The following is a 17,906-nucleotide window of genomic DNA, read 5'->3' as shown; positions in this document are numbered from 1 at the left end:
TAAGGAAACCAAGAAAAATCTACGTCTGAATGGTCTGATGTTTATACCATCATTGTCTGGAATGCATGTCTACTGTACTATCTCGTTTAGTTTTCATACCGAGAATTAGGATTTTAGCCTGTCTGATTTCCACAAGTCACTCTGCTGGGTGTGTAGCCTTCCTATGTCTGTTCCTAAATTAGCACATTGGCTGTTTTTGTGTGGCCAGTGTTTCTTCCTCCATATTTTCTAAATGTAACCAGTAGAACATTTATCGAGCTGTCATGTAGTACAGGTCTCTCACTTTGTACTTCTGTTTTATAATAATTTCCCATACAACAGAAGAAAGTAGATGCTTTGACTGGATTCGTCTCTGCTCTCTGACTGTTGTCATCAACTTTGTAAATGGTTGACATTTCAGAACTAAGTAACAGCACTGGAAGTTAATGAGACCAATAATTCTGCAGGAGCTGTTAGTATCTTACAATTGAAAACAGGATTGCTTGAAGGAGAATGAGGTGTGCTTATTTCAAAATGAACTTGTCCACAACCTCAGCAATACTTTTCATCCTAGAGCACCTTTGATCACTTTATCATCAGAAGGAGATCAGCAGGTTCCCTATGATGGTGTATCGCTTGTCTACTTGTGGGAAATTCAAAACTACCATCTCCCCACATTTTAAATTCAGTTCAGAGAGCTGCCTGAAAATAAAACCCTTGCAAATCGAGAGGAACAAGCAACTGTACATGTTGTTTTCTTTGTTTCACAATGAAGTTACCCAAATTTATTTCTACAAGGTAATTGCAACTACCGAAGGCAATTTTAAAAATGTTAAAACCTACGTAAAGGATTCCAATAAACCTTTATTTGCAACTGGTCCGCTGATTTTTTTCAGTCTCTCGAAATTCAGTGTCACACAGTTGCTATAGTTGCAACCATGTTTGAGACTTGACTTTCAACAATTTCAGGTGACTGCCTGTATGTTCCCTGGAAGTACTCAGCTGGAACTGGGACGAAGATCAGTGCATAGCGTGCTATTCAGCAGGCGTTCAAATGGACACCTGCCTACCACCTAGACAGAATCATACGTGTAGGTTTCTGGTTTTTGATTATAGCGTTCATGGACGATGTTATTGGAAACTTCTGCATGGAACTCTAGAGCCGGCAATCAGCTATAAATGAAGAACGACTAAATAGGTGGCGAGATCGATTATTTGTACAGTTGAAAATGTAGAACCAGGAGAGAGTTACGCACCTTACACAGAATCAAGAAAGAAGTACCATACAAAAAATAAGACAAAGCTAATTTTATGACGAAACCTCCCGGACATCACACTCGTTTCTATCCAATTCACGTAGTATGATATACAAAAGTATCACTTGCCCTAAAATGACAACCGTAAATATCGCCACTGTAATCCGTAGATGAAGTAGTAACGCCGATCTTATACAGTAATATGAAAACTGATTAAGGACTTGACTATGAAGGAACACAACAGGAATAATACTAAGGAGTGAAAAACTGAGATACCCAAACGTAAGGAATAAAGCAGCAATTTCAATAATGTCATACAGCAGCACGCAGTAATTTAACTTTGGAACAGCACAACTTATAACTTCGAACAGAACGTGAAAGAAAGATAAAAAATCGGATTCAATTAATGCTGTAGAAATAAAATGTATCGAATACATAAACGCGAAAAACAGTAATTTAAAATTGTTGTTCTTGGTATGGAGTTCATCGTAGTACTTTATTTTGTTAGTCTGGCACTGTTATCTTTAATTTGTGATGTATTTTTAATTACATGTATGTCATGAAGCCTCCCCCCATGAACCATGGACCTTGCCGTTGGTCGGGAGGCTTGCGTGCCTCAGCGATAGAGATAGCCGTACCGTAGGTTCAACCACAACGGAGGGGTATCTGTTGAGAGGCCAGACAAACGTGTGGTTCCTGAAGAGGGGCAGCAGCCTTTTCAGTAGTTGCAAGGGCAACAGTCTGGATGATTGACTGATCTGGCCTTGTAACAGTAACCAAAACGGCCTTGCTGTGCTGGTACTGCGAACGGCTGAAAGCAAGGGGAAACTACGGACGTAATTTTTCCCGAGGGCATGCAGCTTTACTGTATGATTAAATGATGGCGTCCTCTTGGGTAAAATATTCCGGAAGTAAAATAGTCCCCCATTCGGATCTCCGGGCGGGGACTACTAAAGAGGACGTCGTTATCAGGAGAAAGAAAACTGGCGTTCTACGGATCGGAGCGTGGAGCGTTATAAGAGTGGAGGGGCATGATAGGGAAGCAGCGGTTGGGAAGGGAGTGAGACAGGGTTGTAGCCTCTCCCCGATGTTATTCAATCTGTATATTGAGAAAGCAGTAAAGGAAACAAAAGAAAAATTCGGAGTAGGTATTAAAATCCAGGGAGAAGAAATAAAAACTTTGAGGTTCGCCGATGACATTGTAATTCTGTCAGAGACAGCAAAGGACTTGGAAGAGCAGTTGAATGGAATGGACAGTGTCTTGAAAGGAGGATATAAGATGAACATCAACAAAAGCAAAACGAGGATAATGGAATGTAGTCGAATGAAGTCGGGTGATGCTGAGGGAATTAGTTTAGGAAATGAGACACTCAAAGTAGTAAAGGAGTTTTGCTATTTGGGGTGCAAAGTAACAGATGATGGTCGAAGTAGGGAGGATATAAAATGTAGACTGGCAATGGCAAGGAAAGCGTTTCTGAAGAAGAAAAATTTGTTAACATCGAGTATAGATTGAAGTGTCAGGAAGCCGTTTCTGAAAGTATTTGTATGCAGTGTAGTCATGCATGGAAGTGAAACATGGACAGCCGGCCACGGTGGTCTCGCGGTTCTAGGCGCGCAGTCCGGAACCGTGCGACTGCTACGGTCGCAGGTTCGAATCCTGCCTCGGGCATGGATGTGTGTGATGTCCTTAGGTTAGTTAGGTTTAAGTAGTTCTAAGTTCTAGGGGACTAATGACCACAGCAGTTGAGTCCCATAGTGCTCAGAGCCATTTGAACCATTTTGAAATACGGACGATAAATAGTTTGGACAAGAAGAGAATAGAAGCTTTCGAAATGTGGTGCTACAGAAGAATGCTGAAGATTAGATGGGTAGATCACATAACTAATGAGGAGGTATTGAATAGAATTGGGGAGAAGAGAAGTTTGTGGCACAACTTGACAAGAAGAAGGGACCGGTTGGTAGGACATGTTCTGAGGCATCAGGGGATCACAAAGTTAGCATTGGAGGGCAGCGTGGAGGGTAAAAACCGTAGAAGGGAGACCAAGAGATGAATACACTAAGCAGATTCAGAAGGATGTAGGCTGCAGTAGGTACTGGGAGATGATGAAGCTTGCACAGGATAGAGTAGCATGGAGAGCTGCATCAAACCAGTCTCAGGACTGAAGACCACAACAACAACAACGACGACGACGACGACAACGACGACGTCATGAAGAATGAGAACACAAATTAAATACACGGAATATATGTTGGCATTGTGTAAACACGTGTTTTAATTTGTGACGTGTGTGTTTACGGAAGGACTTGGGCGAAAAGGCTACTTATCAGTTTAGTTTTATTCAGAAAACAAGTAACCCCAACACGCACGCGCTTCGCTATGCCGCTGAGCAGGCTGTCTGGTCGCCTGGGGCAGCGGAACCGGGTTAACGGCTCGCCGCTATCTTAATTCCCCACACAGGGTACGCCGAAGACAATCGGGAGATTCAAATGTGCCATAGGCTCTTTTATTTTACCGATTCGCGCTCATATTAATCAAGTCGTCGACGAGATCTGTCACTATTCACAACATACGCATCGCTCTACGCTCAACAGTCGCTTTTACGCCACTCACTCTCCGCCCTCCTGGAATCCAACTAGATACAGGTTTTTTTTTTTATTCGTTAGGTATTTCACTGGAATTTACAGCAACGATTGCCTATGATGGTGATAAACGGCAGATCAACACTGCCTGTGGCGCGATGATAAATACTGTGACTTTACGGTGTCCGCCCGCCCCGTCCTTACCGCCACTAGTGGGAATTCCTGCTTTCACTGTGGGCGGTATGCAGAACAAGTTTTAAAAACATTTTCGTTAGGTTTTAACAAAATTTGGACGAAGTATTTTGTAAGTAATTATTATTACATGATTTAACTTGCTAGAACTCTGCTTTACGCATATTATAAAGTAACGTTACTTCCCTACTTTAGGAATCATCATTTCTGCTGAACTGCTAGCGGTTGCGGAATTTTACAACAAACACACAAAAGAGGGCTGTAGGTAGAAAAGGTTGATTATTCCTGGTCTTGTCGGTTATAGGACCAAGATTACACTTTCCGTCGCCAAGATAAAAATAGTTGATTTCAAAAGCCGTTTTGTTCTTTTTTAGTTATGCCAGCCAGTATCAAAAGATAAAAAATAAATCACAGTGATGAAATAAAGCCTTGAACGTCATCCGATTTGTGTTGTAGGCAAAGATAATAATGTAGATGGCATTAAATCTAAAAAGCCTTTTTCCGAAAACTAGGCTTACATATTTCCCCAATTAGGAGGAGCAGTAATTTTGGTTGTTTTTGCTGATATTCAACAAGGTTTCGTCAATCGTCCTGCCTTTTTAAGTTTCAGATTTTTCATTGTTCCATACAACACTGTACGGCTAGAAATTTTTTGCGAACGCTTTGAAGTTTGATTTCGTAGCTCTTTGGATACCCTGGATTTAACAACATGACAATGAAATTTTAGGAGTTGTAATCGAACAGGTGGCATCCAAATTCCTGTTAATAACATGAAAGATGACTTTGCATATACAGTTAAAAAGCTTATGGTAAGATATTTAAGTAATTTGTTTTATAAATACTAATTAGATAACTATCAGACGTACGATGTATAATAAATTTTGTGCCTCTCTTGTTAAAGTTTGTTTCTGGGGCACAACACGTTTTCTTACTCACCGAATCAGTTATATAAAAGGAAATAGCTTTTCTGAATTTTGCCCCCTCTTGCAAGAGTTCCTGTGTTCACCCATGCTTGTAAGATGTATTATATACTCCGACAGCTCAGCTGCATCACATGATGTACAGCGACACTGTTCAGACTTTTAAACTTGTCGCAGTACTTAAGCACCAATGCGAGGAACGCCAACACAGAGCGAAAAACGCCGATTTCGCGTGCTACAGGGACGAATTTTTTTAAAAATAAAGTCTGTGCTTGTTTTCGTCGCCTTCAGTATGGCTGCAATATAACTTCTGGTTCGTCGCAGCTCATAGTTCCGTACTGTAATGCCAAAGTTTTCTTATCTGACACTCATTAACGGAAACCGAAAGCGGGAAAGAAGCAATCAGATTTCTTCTGAAGTTAGGGGATAACCAAAAATATTGGGTGACCGCCAATTCTTGTGATATTTGAATGTCGAATAACAGGTCATGTATCACATCAGCCGAAACAAGTGTCTAATTGACCGTTCTCCAATTATAATGTAACTCCCGCAGTATTTATACACAACCATCATTTTATTCGCTGTATTAGAGGTTTGTGATTATTGCTTGTGGCGAAATGGTTAAGTAATTTCTTTGACAAAGAGGTGAATAGATTACATACTTAATTCGGTGAGGAAGGAAATTAGCGCCAATGAAGGCTACTGACGACCCTATCACATCACATCACTGGTGTATGCGAGGCTGCGACGGTGACGACTGTTGGTTTCAGCGAAGCTTTTAATAGGAATAGAATTTATCAGCGAAGTAGCAACATTTCTCCAGCATCCTGGTGCAGTTGTTTTATGGATAACGGATAAAGTGTAGTAGTGTGAAGTCGTCCCGGGTGGTAGCCTTCTCTTGAGAGCAAACAAGGTTTAGCGTTGCTGGATGTAGAGCAGGCAGCCACAAACTGGTTTTAGGTTAGTGCACTGATAAAGCAGTTATCTGTTTTGAATTTACACAATCCGATGTTTTTCATGCTTTCGTCAAAACATATGATGAATTGGTTTACTGGTGAGATGCCCTAGGACAAACAATAATCCAGAGTTACAAACTTGTTATAAAGGCGGTTGCGCTACAGACGTGTGTCACAACGCAACTTACGTCAAATGCCCGACTGGAGCATTTTAAGACTTATGTAGAGCAACAATTTTCGTTAGTTTGAAACTGCGAATTACTGTTTATCACAGTAAACCGATCCATCATATGTTTTGACGGAAGTATGGAAGCAGTCTGATGAAGAAACCGGTAACAGTAAGTCTAAAACCGATTTGTGGCTCGCCGCTGAACACCATCACCAATTTAACGACGTTGCTATATAAAGGCAACTCATTGTTTAACTGTGTTACCATCATCTCAAGAACTACTTGACCGACTTCCTTCAAATTTTTACACGATACACTAGCGAACATCCAAACGGGTGGCGGGGAGGGGGAGGACGACGAATAGTTTAGGATGTATAAACAATTCTCATCCGTATTTAGCAATTGCAGAGCATTGTGAAGTTCGCTAGTTCTTTATAACAGTAACTGTTTCCGACCATGAGTTATTTGGGTACTATTCGATACTCGACGCTGTCCAAAATGTACGTTATTTTTCACCATGTAATGGCCTCTATAAAGGATTCTGCTAGCGGCCCACCAAGGGCATCCGTAACGCGCGCATACACCTGAGCGGTGTGCCTTTGCGCTAAATGATGTATCAAACGTATTGTGAAAAAATGTCGATCCCACAGGAAGCACTTCTAAATCTGATACTCCATTCCGTGTCACTGAAGCTTGCCGAACATTCATGTTTAATCCTGTTACTGCCAAAGAATGAAATGTCTTTGTGCAAAGCAAATGTTTGGGAAAAAGTTGCTCAGACAGACACTCATGATAACACCTGAAATTTTTTTCAGATTAATCATTTCTTTCTACTCTAGACAAACTAGGACATAACCTCAAGAAACACACTTCTACGAATTTACCTCGCTTTTCTTACACAAACACGCACACACAAGACATCTGTAATGAGGGGTGGTCGCCCAACCCCCCGACGTCTGGACGTTGTTTGTTATTTCACCTTGGTCTGGCCATGTGTTGAAAACACCACAGCACTCCTGGAACAACTGACAAGTCGTGCAGTTTCCGAAATGCTCGTGCCGAGCCTCCAGGACATCATAGTCTGCTCTCCATCGAACTCATATCGCGCGCCTTCCCCATTCTACACACGGACAGCAGGCGCACTGATACGATATGCACCGTGCATGTGTCTGACTAGCAGTCACTCATTGCCAGGTGACGCTGCTGTCGCCTGGACGGGTTTATATGGATAGTGGGTCGGTAGTAGTAATTATCTGGTTGATCAGTGTATAATCTGGTATGTATCTCTGCAGTGGAGCCGCGGAGACAATGTTAGACAATGTGCGCACAGAGGTATGCAAGCGTTCTTTACTCCCGCGCTCCACAGAAGAATGGAAGCGGAAGTAGTCCTAATATGTGATACAATGGGAAGCATCCTCCGCGGTACACCTAGCAATAGTTCGTAGATTGTAGGTGCAGAAGAGCTGCACTGTACTCCTCTACTGAAACCTGCCGTATAATGATGTGCAATACCGGGGCAAACATTTGGTTGCAGACAGTTGAGATGTCTGTGGCGACGTGGTTTGCACGTGGGGGGTGGGGCCAGGCCGTGCACGGCCGGGGCACGTGCAGCGGCAGACCGGCTGCCCGCAAAGGCCGAACCCGCCGCCAGCGCTGCTCCAGTGGCATTTGGCGCCCCTCCAAAGGCCACAGTCGCTGCCGCTCCAGCCGCTGCCCGTCCGCTACTAACCTGTCTGTCCTCTCGCCTCCGAAATGGTCGCGGCAAATAAGTTCCCCCTGTTAGAAAAAAGTGGCCCCTATTTCCTCTTCCTGACTCATCCACCATCGTACCATTATTTCCTGTTCCCGTCACATTCGGTGTGACGTTACAAAAACTTCACCATAAATTAAGTAGAAACCAACTCCGGCAATGCTGAGGCAAGGAATCGCTCATCGACGTAGCCTCCGTATACGTTCCAGTTACTGAATATGACGAAGGTAGACTCAATTTAAGATAGTCATTACACACTTTGGTCGTCTTCAATACAATTGAAGAGTAAAACGAAACGAGGACGAAGTAGTTGTTTTTACATCGCATAAATGAATACTTTAAAAGGTCACAATGAAGTCGACTTACTTCACATCAATGTAAGACGTACTGCATGCAAGGAAAGATTTCATGTATGAATCAAGTTCTGCGACCTTCCGGAGAGTGTTTCTTTGAAACATGAACGTGAGAAAACGTTCTTTTAAAGCTTTCTTTTACCAGAGGTACCGGTAACCTGCATGTTCCTTACCGTGAAAGAAAAGCATCTGTGGGCGTGTTGGAAGCCACAGCACATTCGATTATGTGTGAAAATTTGGCTGCGAAAAGATCTGTTCCCAGTATATGTTACCCGGGCTCAAATGCGGTCTGCTGTCAGTTGGTGTAAGAAAATGTTGAAAAAATTCAGCCCATGTAATACAAAATGCGTATACAACATTGTAACAGGAGATCGAACAAAGCTTGGTGTTCCGTTACGCCTGCACGAAAATCTTACATTATCACCCAAATAAATCCAAAATTTTCGAGAACACTGTTTATTTAAAGGCTTATTGCACACAAACTAAACCCGTTGCTGAGAGCTGCCACAGTTCTAACAATAACTGAATTTTAAAACCTTATATTATGCCGTATATACGGAGAAATGACACTGTAGTGAGAAAATCGGTAAGTTGTAATGTCATTATCTGCTGTTTTTATCGGGTTCATCGTTGAGTCACATCATTCCAGAAACATTTCTTGCGATGTATGAATTACTGAAACATTTCACCTGGTCTGCGTCAATCCAAGCCCCGCCAGACTCGTACAAACCCAACACAGATACTGACAGACTAATTTTTCTGTCGGCGGTTAATTCACACGCAATGATTAGTTTGTGTAAATACTGTCTGAACAGCCAAGTCGGAGAAAATAACAGAGTGTAAAGCACCCTTAGCAACTGCTAACAACACACGTGCATTCGACCAGTCAGTATTAAATGGTGGACGTGCGGACGGATTATGTCCTCGTTACTGTTTTCCCAAAGGAGGTTTTGCAGTTTCAGATGGTTTCATCAATGTTCGGTGCATTTTGCTCAGGTGGGAGCGAAGTACGTAGAAGATTTGGAGCACTGAAACACCCTTTTAACTTATCTATTTTTTTTATTACTCCACTCTCGCGACTTTTGAACGTACGTGGTATATCCATTTATTTCCCGCAAATGTTGGGCCGTTGGGAACTCGTACACACGCATAATACCTGTCCACAGACTTCGAAATCAACTTTATCGTGAACGATTTCTCTACACCACTTTTAGTTGTTACTGTAAACGCTCCAACATCCATCAGAAACTGTCAGGTTTGAGTCCGGATTTCACTTGCGAAAGTCAACATCCGTTTAGCGTGCTGTTCCGCATTACAATCGTTATTGAATTGTCAGGGTATTACTCGCTTTGTAGGACGTTGGTTAACGTAGACGATGTCATTTTGTGTGGATAGACAGAAAAGGCCTTACTCATTTTCTTTGTTCTGTTGAAGAGAATCCAATTTTACAGTTATCAGAAAGGCAACTCTATTTATTTTGCGTACCTGGTCGATTTGTCAAATTCGGCTGAAACACTCTTTGCTGATAATGGCTCTCTTACACAATCAATGACGAAACATCCCATAATTCCGCGCATAGGAATATGTATTCTTGACTCAACTGGAAATTTCTCGTTTTTCCGTTTCTCCAACATGTTGGAAAACAGTGACGACATAGCACTTACCACGAGGCACTTTTTAAAAATTACGTAGGCGGTTATAGGAAACGGTCCGCATGCATTAATTGGAGTGAGATTTACAACCTTCTCCTCTTGAACAGGCTTCTTATCCTCTTCCTTACGAATTCACTGAAGCACGTACGGAAACCCTATACACATCCAATTTAAAGCAAGCGCACTGGAAAAAAATAGCAGCCCACAGGAGATGTGAAGCTAATACCTCCTAACAGCATCTCTAGCCTTGACAGTGGTCTTTGTTCAGTGAGGAGGATAGTGCGCAAGTTTTCTCAGGTATGCCATATCCAGCTGAGCCCAATCATTAATGATTAGATACCACGGAGCTACCAAATGGTTCGGGTGCCTATTGTTGTTTTTCACCGGCAGTACTAGAAATTTAACTTAGTATTAAAATGGGGGGGGGGGGAGATTTGTGATGGTGATGGTCGCGGGGGTTAATCTGAGAACTTAACTATTGAGTGGCTGAGTGTTCGCCAAACTCTGAAGGTATGCAAGCAGTCGTCTCGACTCGGCTATTGCCATATGGGAGAGAGTATACGATAATGATACAGGAAAGACTGCAATGCTTGGTCCTATCTACACACATCTGTTGAATAGATTGCTACTTTCAACTAACGAAGCGAAAGCTGTCTGCCAAAAGAACATTGCTACTAACTCCAAAAAGTCCTTTTACATGTTGGAAAAATCTTCTCTTATATAGCAGTTTCACGCGAAAACAGTGAAAAAAATTGTCTTGAGTTGGGTTAAACGTGGTCTCTTTGGTACAACCTGAAGTCTACCAACACCTCTATGCGAGATCTTAAACAATTGCTCACAGATACGCGTTTCCTTTGCTCCGTAGTTCTGGTGCTACTTTTGATTACCGTTTCCCCATGTTCTACCAGCCGACAGCACACAGCACGAACAAAGCCGGTGGTTTGGTTGCTACTCTATCGACATACAGCGTTTGGTACCGATACGAGTGTGTGACATCTGTAAGTTTGGGTGTGGGAATGTTGAAATAAGCATACTCGTCCACGTTCCCAGTAAGCGAAACATCGCTGAAGCACCTTCGGCTTGAACTACACCACACACTGCAACATAAACGCCGCATTGGGATTACGATGCAGTCGCCGCCTTGCATTATTTGGAACGTGGCAAAGTTGCTACTCGTCAGACCTAACTACTGTTTAGCGTTGCGGCGCACATTGAAGACGTGTAATTGTGTGTGCCGCTATGAGCTAAGGCCATTTGCCAGGTAGCATATTCCAAATGTCCGTTGTATGCAGTTCCCGCCCCAACGTTCGCTTGGAACCTGGTTCAGACGGACCTGCATTCACTGGCAGAGGCAATTCCTGTCTGTCTCGGACAAAACACGACGCTCGTCTCTGGTCCCTGTCGGTTGGAATCTTTCCACCACCAGTTTGTTAGGCAGTTTTACGTATCTGTGAGTGGTACACTATTCCCTGTACACGCGTTGTCCGCGAAGATACAACAAATCGGACAGTTTCATTCAAAGCACTTCCAAATACGACAGTTGCTTTTCGTCATACTGAAAAGTCTGCTCTGGTTCCAGACAACAGTTGGCATGTACAAATCACATCACCTCACTGTCGTGATTTACGGCACCGGTGAAGGGATACATGACGACGCTGGAGACGGTGGCCGATATGCAGTGACCAATTTTCGTCCAAAGCGCTGGGCGAGTTCATTCGTTTGTTCAGAAGGGGAGGCCGACAAGTTGCCACCTTTCGCCCTGTTGGTGATGACAGAATCGAGGCGCACGCCCCGCTGTCTTTCTCAGTCGATTTTACAGGAACTATTAGGTGAAAAAAATTTCATTTTAGCGTTACTTACAGCTTTATATGTCAAGTTCAGGATGATGTGTCCATCATTTCGTTAATGGTCATAGTTATTGTGGTATTTGTGAGGAAGTATGACACTGCGCGAAATTCGTAAAAGTTTGCAATATAAACTGAGATCCTTATGATTTTGCGTTTGGTGCATATTACGTAATATGTTTCTGCATATGAAATTTAGCTGAGATACCAAATTTTTCATTAGACTTGGTTGCAGGCCTGTCAGTCACCAACCTCGAGGAAATTGATATGACGTAGCACACTCATTTGCGATCGTGCCGCACCAGCGATAAACACAGTGTTAAATATCCACAACGTTCTTCGTACTTCATAAACGGCTTAAGATATCGGAATGAGATTTTGGCAAATGATAGCATGCAAAGAATATTTTGCCGTATGGTTCATATGCAAAACTTCATTATCTACCGTGTTGTTCCACTAAGTACATACTTTTTCGATGAAAGAAGGTTATTTTTAAGGGCCATCCGTAGCTGGTGAAACTAGAAATGCTATAGATTTTGGGACGAAGTAAGCGAAGACAGTAAAAGTTTATTTTATACCGAGAATGTGCTTTTTCGTAAGATGCTGACATTACTTTTCATCAGTTCCTCACTTAATGAACTTAGTAACCCACTGTTTCAGAATTCACTCGCAACTGCGTCTAAACAACATGTTAGTGAGGTAAGCCTATGTAAACTCCGCTGAGTTTTGATAAAAGAAGCAAATTTTAACATGGCAACAAGAGAAATGTGTACGTTTTACACAAAATTCGCCACTCTTGACACTCCTCTGAAAGTTACGAACAGCTGACAAGCCAAGCGAAAATAATCGCTGCATTTTCGGCGGAATTCTTTTAGATACTAACCAAAGCAGAGGCGACAGATCTTTTTCAATCGTCACCATGCAAGTGTGGGCGTGGAGAGCCCCGTTAAATATTTACCAAAAAATGTGAGCGTAGGCTTCAGTTTATTACGGCGCTTCCCCTACAGCGCTCGACATTTCTCCCACAGCCCCCGCCACCACCGCTCTCCACGCTTGCCCTGCTGTCTGCGCGAACTCCGCCAGCAGTATTCCATCTATAGTTTTCCAAGCAGAGTCGTGTATTCTTTTAAGGGGGTGAGTGATGTTCTGTGCGGTGAGCGAGTTGCACAGGTATTGACAGCATCACTTCAACGCGCTCACTAAACCAGAGCACCTTACACATGGCCACCATTTGTGTTAAACAACTGACCTCTGAAAACCAATATTTGAACGGGCCAGCAAAATCGATTCTGGGCTGAGACGTGAACGCGACAGTTGGGTTCGGTTTCGGGTATTCAATTTTCATCTTGCTGGCGTAGCGTCGCATGTAAACAACACAGCGGGGGTTGCCGCGCTAGGTCACGCGCCGACCGGGCTATTGACGGGGCAGGCGGGGGCAGGGACAGGGTGTGGCGCGCCGGCTGTCAGTCGGTGATGGAGTGCGCCAAACGAGGCCGCCCCTCTCCTCCCCTCACCTATTCTCTTTCCTCTTCCTTTCTGTTCCGCAGCGGCGCTATTTGCACGCCTTAATTACTCGTTCTGTTGGCGCCGTAACTTTCCGGCCGCGCGCGCGCAGGCAACCACGCAGTTGTTGGCCACTGGGCTTCGCCAGGTCGACCGATTCACATGCAAATGTACTGAGTGTGCTGCAGAAGAATTCCACCGCCCCCCTCCCTCTCGACCCACAGCTAGAACTTAACTCAGCGCACAACCTGTTCCGTGACAACGTTTCAGACCGGACGCTTATTATAGCATGGCAACCACTACTAACACAAAAAAAGGTAATCTAGCGAACGACTTACTAAAAAATATAGAACACTTCACAGATACCAGGCAATAAAATTTGTTCCTAACAGCTGAACAATAACGCCAAGAAAATATTTTCCACTGTCATATACACATTTTATAAACCAATATGCAAAGTACTTTTTAATAACGTACGATCTATAGTAGGCTGAAATATCAGTGTGTTCGAAAGAAATTACACACAGAATTTGTCTATATCGCAACGTGTTTGTTTTTCCTTATAATTAGTTGCGGCGATAGCCATCATCAAACTTAAATGGAAAGAAAAGGGAAACACGGAAGGAGGAATTCATTCGGAGACACTATACAAACTTGTGTTATGAACTGCTCCTTGTGTTTTCTTTTTCCTTTCTTAGATCCGTTGACGGCTACCGCCCTTACGTGTCAAAAATAATGAACACATTGCAATCTAGACAAATTGTGTGTTTTTGTTTTTTTTTTTTGTTTTAGGGCGCAAAACTGCTATGGTCATTAGCGCCCGGTCCGTGACTTAGGAAACAGTAAAAACCGAAAATGGAAACCAGCAGAAATGGGAACGAAACTCAAAAAATTGGAGAAACTAAAAGCAGAAGGAAGGCTTAAAAATCCACTACAGAAAGGGGTTGGTTGTCCCCAAAAAAAAAAGCTTCAAATGACTGACGTCATTTCACTGGCACTAATAAACTCAAGAACGCGATCGGCCGAGCGCGTGTCATCTGCTAAAATGGACGATATATCAGGCGACAGCTGTAGACGGGCGCGTAACGGAGTAAAATAGGGGCACTCAATTAAAAGGTCTCTCACCGTCCACAGCTGAGAGCAGTGGGGACAGAGTGGGGGAGGATCGCCGCTTAAAAGATGTCGATGGCTAAAAAGACAGTGCCCTATCTAAGTCTAGCTAAAATTACCTCCTCCCGACGACGCGTTCGGGAGGGAGAGGTCCAAGCACAAGGAAGAGCTTTCACGTCCCGCAATTTATTATGGGGAAGTGTCGACCGATGTGCGTGCCATAAAAGAACAACTCGACGACATAAAACGCTCCGTAGATCGGTTAAGGGAATCGATTGAATAGCTGGCCGAAGAAGAGAGACTGCAGCCTTGGCCGCTATATCGGCCACCTCATTTCCACAGATACCAACGTGTCCCGGGAGCCAGAGGAACGAAACCGAGACGCCGCCCCCCCCCAGGTGGAGCAAGCGCAGACAGTCTTGAATCCGGTGGAGCAGAGGGTCGACTCGGTAAAGAGCTTGGAGACTGAGGGGAGAGCTGAGAGAATCTGAGCAGATAACATACTGTATCCGCTGATGGCGGCGGATGTAGTGGACAGCCTGGAGAACAGCGTAAAGCTCCGCAGTATAAACCGAACACTGGTCGGGAAGCCGAAATTGATTTGGGGTGTCGCCAACAATATTCCTTCATTTGTGCACATAGAGCAGCAAATGCCCGACGATAAACAAGTGAAGGGGTACCATCCTTGGGAAATTGACAAAGGTCACGGAGCAGGCAGATCCGGGGACGGAGCCAAGGCGGTGCTGTACCCCAAGTTGTCAAGGTTTTAGGAAAGCGAAAGGAAACAGGATGGAGCAGTTGACGGAAACGGACTCCCGGTGGTAGTAGGGAGGAGGGGCGGACTGCATACCCTTCATCAAAGGAGGCGTCGAAAAAAATGTCATGGGCTGGATTAGCAGGCATGGAAGACAGATGGCTAGCATAACGACTCAGAAGGACTGCTCGCCGATTGGACAGCGGAGGTTCAGCAGTCTCAGCATAAAGGCTTTCCACAGGGCTGGTGTAAAAGGCTCCAGACACTAAACGTAATCCACGGTGGTGGATAGAGTCGAGACGACGAAGAATAGACTGCCGAGCAGAGGAGTAAACTATGCTTCCATAGTCCAATTTCGAGCGCACTAAGGCGCGATAGAGGCGGAGAAGGACCACTCGGTCCGCTCCCCAGGAGGTACCATTCAGGACACGGAAGGTGTTGAGGGATCGCAGACAGCGAGCCGAAAGATAGGAAACGTGGGAGGACCAGCACAGTTTTCTGTCAATCATAAGACCCAAGAATTTAGCGACGTCCGAAAACGGAAGGTGTAAGGAGGTTGGAAGAAACTCCTTACGTCGCCAAAAATTAACACAAACTGTCTTACTGGGAGAAAAACGGAAGCCGGTTTCGATGCTCCAAGAGTAGAGGCGATCGAGACATCCTTGAAGACGTCGTTCAAGAAGGCTGGTCCGTTGAGAGCTGTAGTAGATCGCAAAATCGTCCACAAAGAGGGAGCCCGAGACATCAGGAAGGAGACAATCCATAATTGGATTTATGGCAATGGCAAACAGTACAACACTTAGCACGGAGCCCTGGGGTACCCCGTTTTCATGGGAGAAAGTACGGGAGAGAATAGTGTTCACCCGCACTCTAAATGTGCGCTCTGCCATAAATTCGCAAAGAAAGAGGGGCAGCCGACCTCGAAAGCCCCAAGAGAACAGTGTGCGGAGGATGCCTGTCCTCCAACAGGTATCGTATGGTCTCTCCAGATCAAAAAATATTGCTACTGTTTGGCGTTTCCGGAGAAAATTGTTCATGATATAAGTGTAGAAAGAAACAAGATGGTCAACTGCAGAACGATGCTTTCGGAAACCACATTGGGCAGATATTAAAAGACTGCATGACTCCAGCCACCAAGCTAAACGGTAATTCACCATACGCTCCAAAACCTAACATACACTACTCGTGAGAGAAATGGGGCGATAGCTAGAGGGGAGATGTTTGTCCTTTCCAGGTTTAGGAACAAGAACGACGATAGCTTCCCGCCATCGTCTGGGAAAAGTACTGTCAGTCCAAATTCGATTATAAATGCGAAGGAGGTAACGCAGACTATGGGTTGATAAATGCAGCAACATTTGGATGTGGATACCATCCGGTCCTGGGGCGGAGCAGCGAGAAGAAAGAGTGCATGTCGGAGTTCCCGCATGGAGAAAACAGTATTATAGCTTTCGCGATTTTGAGAGAAGAAAGCAAGAGGTTGCACTTCCGCTGCACGTTTCTTCGGGAGAAACGCTGGCGGGTAATTTGAAGAGCTCGAAATCTCAGCAAGGTGTTTACCCAAGGAGTTAGAAATTGCGACGGGGTCCACTAACGTATCACGCGCGACAGAGACCGGAGAGAAACTAGGCGCGCCTGATAACCGTCGAATTCGACTCCAAACTTCCGAAGAGGGAGTGAAGTTCCTAAATGAGCAAGTAAAGAATTTCCAGATTGCCTTCTTTCTATCGCGGATGACGCGACGGCATCGCGCACGGAACTGCTTATAGCGGATACAGTTGGCCAAAGTAGGATGGTGGCGGAAAACGCGAAGAGCACGTCGCCGCTCACGTATTGCGTCACGGCATGCCTCGTTCCACCAAGGAACTGGGGGGCGCCGGGGCAATTCGGAGGTGCGTGGTATTGAACGTTCCGCAGCTGTAAGAATAACGTCGGTAAGATGTGTGACCTCATCGTCGACGCTAGGAAAGTGACGGTCATCGAATGTCGCTAGAGACGAAAAATGTGTCCAATCGGCTTGGGCAAACTTCCAGTGTCGCGGGCGCTTATATGGCAGTTGAGGCTGCAGTCTAAGGACATATGGAAAGTGGTCACTCGAGTGTGTATCATCAAGGGTGAACCATTCGAAGCGCCGAGCTAGCGGAACAGTACCGACCGAAAGGTCCAAATGAGAGAAATTTGTCGTGGAGGCAGACAAAAATGTGAGGACCCCAGTGTTGAGGCAAACTAGATCCGCTTGGTGGAAGACGTCTAGCAATAGTGAGCCACGTGGACAAGGATGTGGAGATCCCCAAAGTGGGTGGTGGGCATTGAAGTCCCCAACCAGCAAATAGGGGGCTGGAAGCTGACCAAGAAGATGAAGGAGATCAGCTCGTGCCATTGGTGTGGATGATGGAATGTATACAGTACATAGAGAAAAGGTATATCCAGAAAGGGAAAGGCGGACAGCGACAGCTTGGAAGGAAGTGTTTAAGTGGATTGGGTGATAACGGAGATTATCATGGAGAAGAATCATGAGTCCCCCATGGGCTGGAGTGCCTTCAACAGAGGGGAGATCAAATTGGACGGACTGAAAATGGGGGAGAACAAAGCAGTCATGGGGACGCAGCTTTGTTTCCTGAAGACAGAAGATGACCGACGAGTAGGATCGTAAGAGGATCGACAGTTCATCCCGACTGACTCGAATGCCGCGGATATTCCAGTGGATAATGGACATAGGGTGAACAGAAAATGGAGGAATGTGACCGAGGGTGCTGTCAACTCAACGACTGCTCAGAGCTTGCGACCGACAGCATGGAATGGCATTCAGCCGAAGGCAGAAGATCCTGATCCATAGGTTGGTCAGGAGCAGCTCCTGCTACCAGCGATCGGCCGGTTGATCGGCCGCCAGC

The 17,906-nt window shown here is 44.7% G+C and overlaps 1 protein-coding gene across 6 annotated transcripts in view; it reads right to left on the bottom strand.

Annotated features, from left to right (window-relative positions):
- LOC126236933 (rho guanine nucleotide exchange factor 11-like) overlaps positions 1 to 17,906 on the bottom strand; it is a 550,831-nt gene that overhangs the window by 230,056 nt on the left and 302,869 nt on the right. The window lies entirely within an intron of this gene.

The sequence above is a fragment of the Schistocerca nitens genome, chromosome 2 (assembly GCF_023898315.1).
Source record: "Schistocerca nitens isolate TAMUIC-IGC-003100 chromosome 2, iqSchNite1.1, whole genome shotgun sequence".
Lineage (NCBI taxonomy): Eukaryota > Metazoa > Arthropoda > Insecta > Orthoptera > Acrididae > Schistocerca > Schistocerca nitens.
Note: the sequence above shows the minus strand (reverse complement) of the source record. Positions and strands in the feature narration are given on the sequence as shown.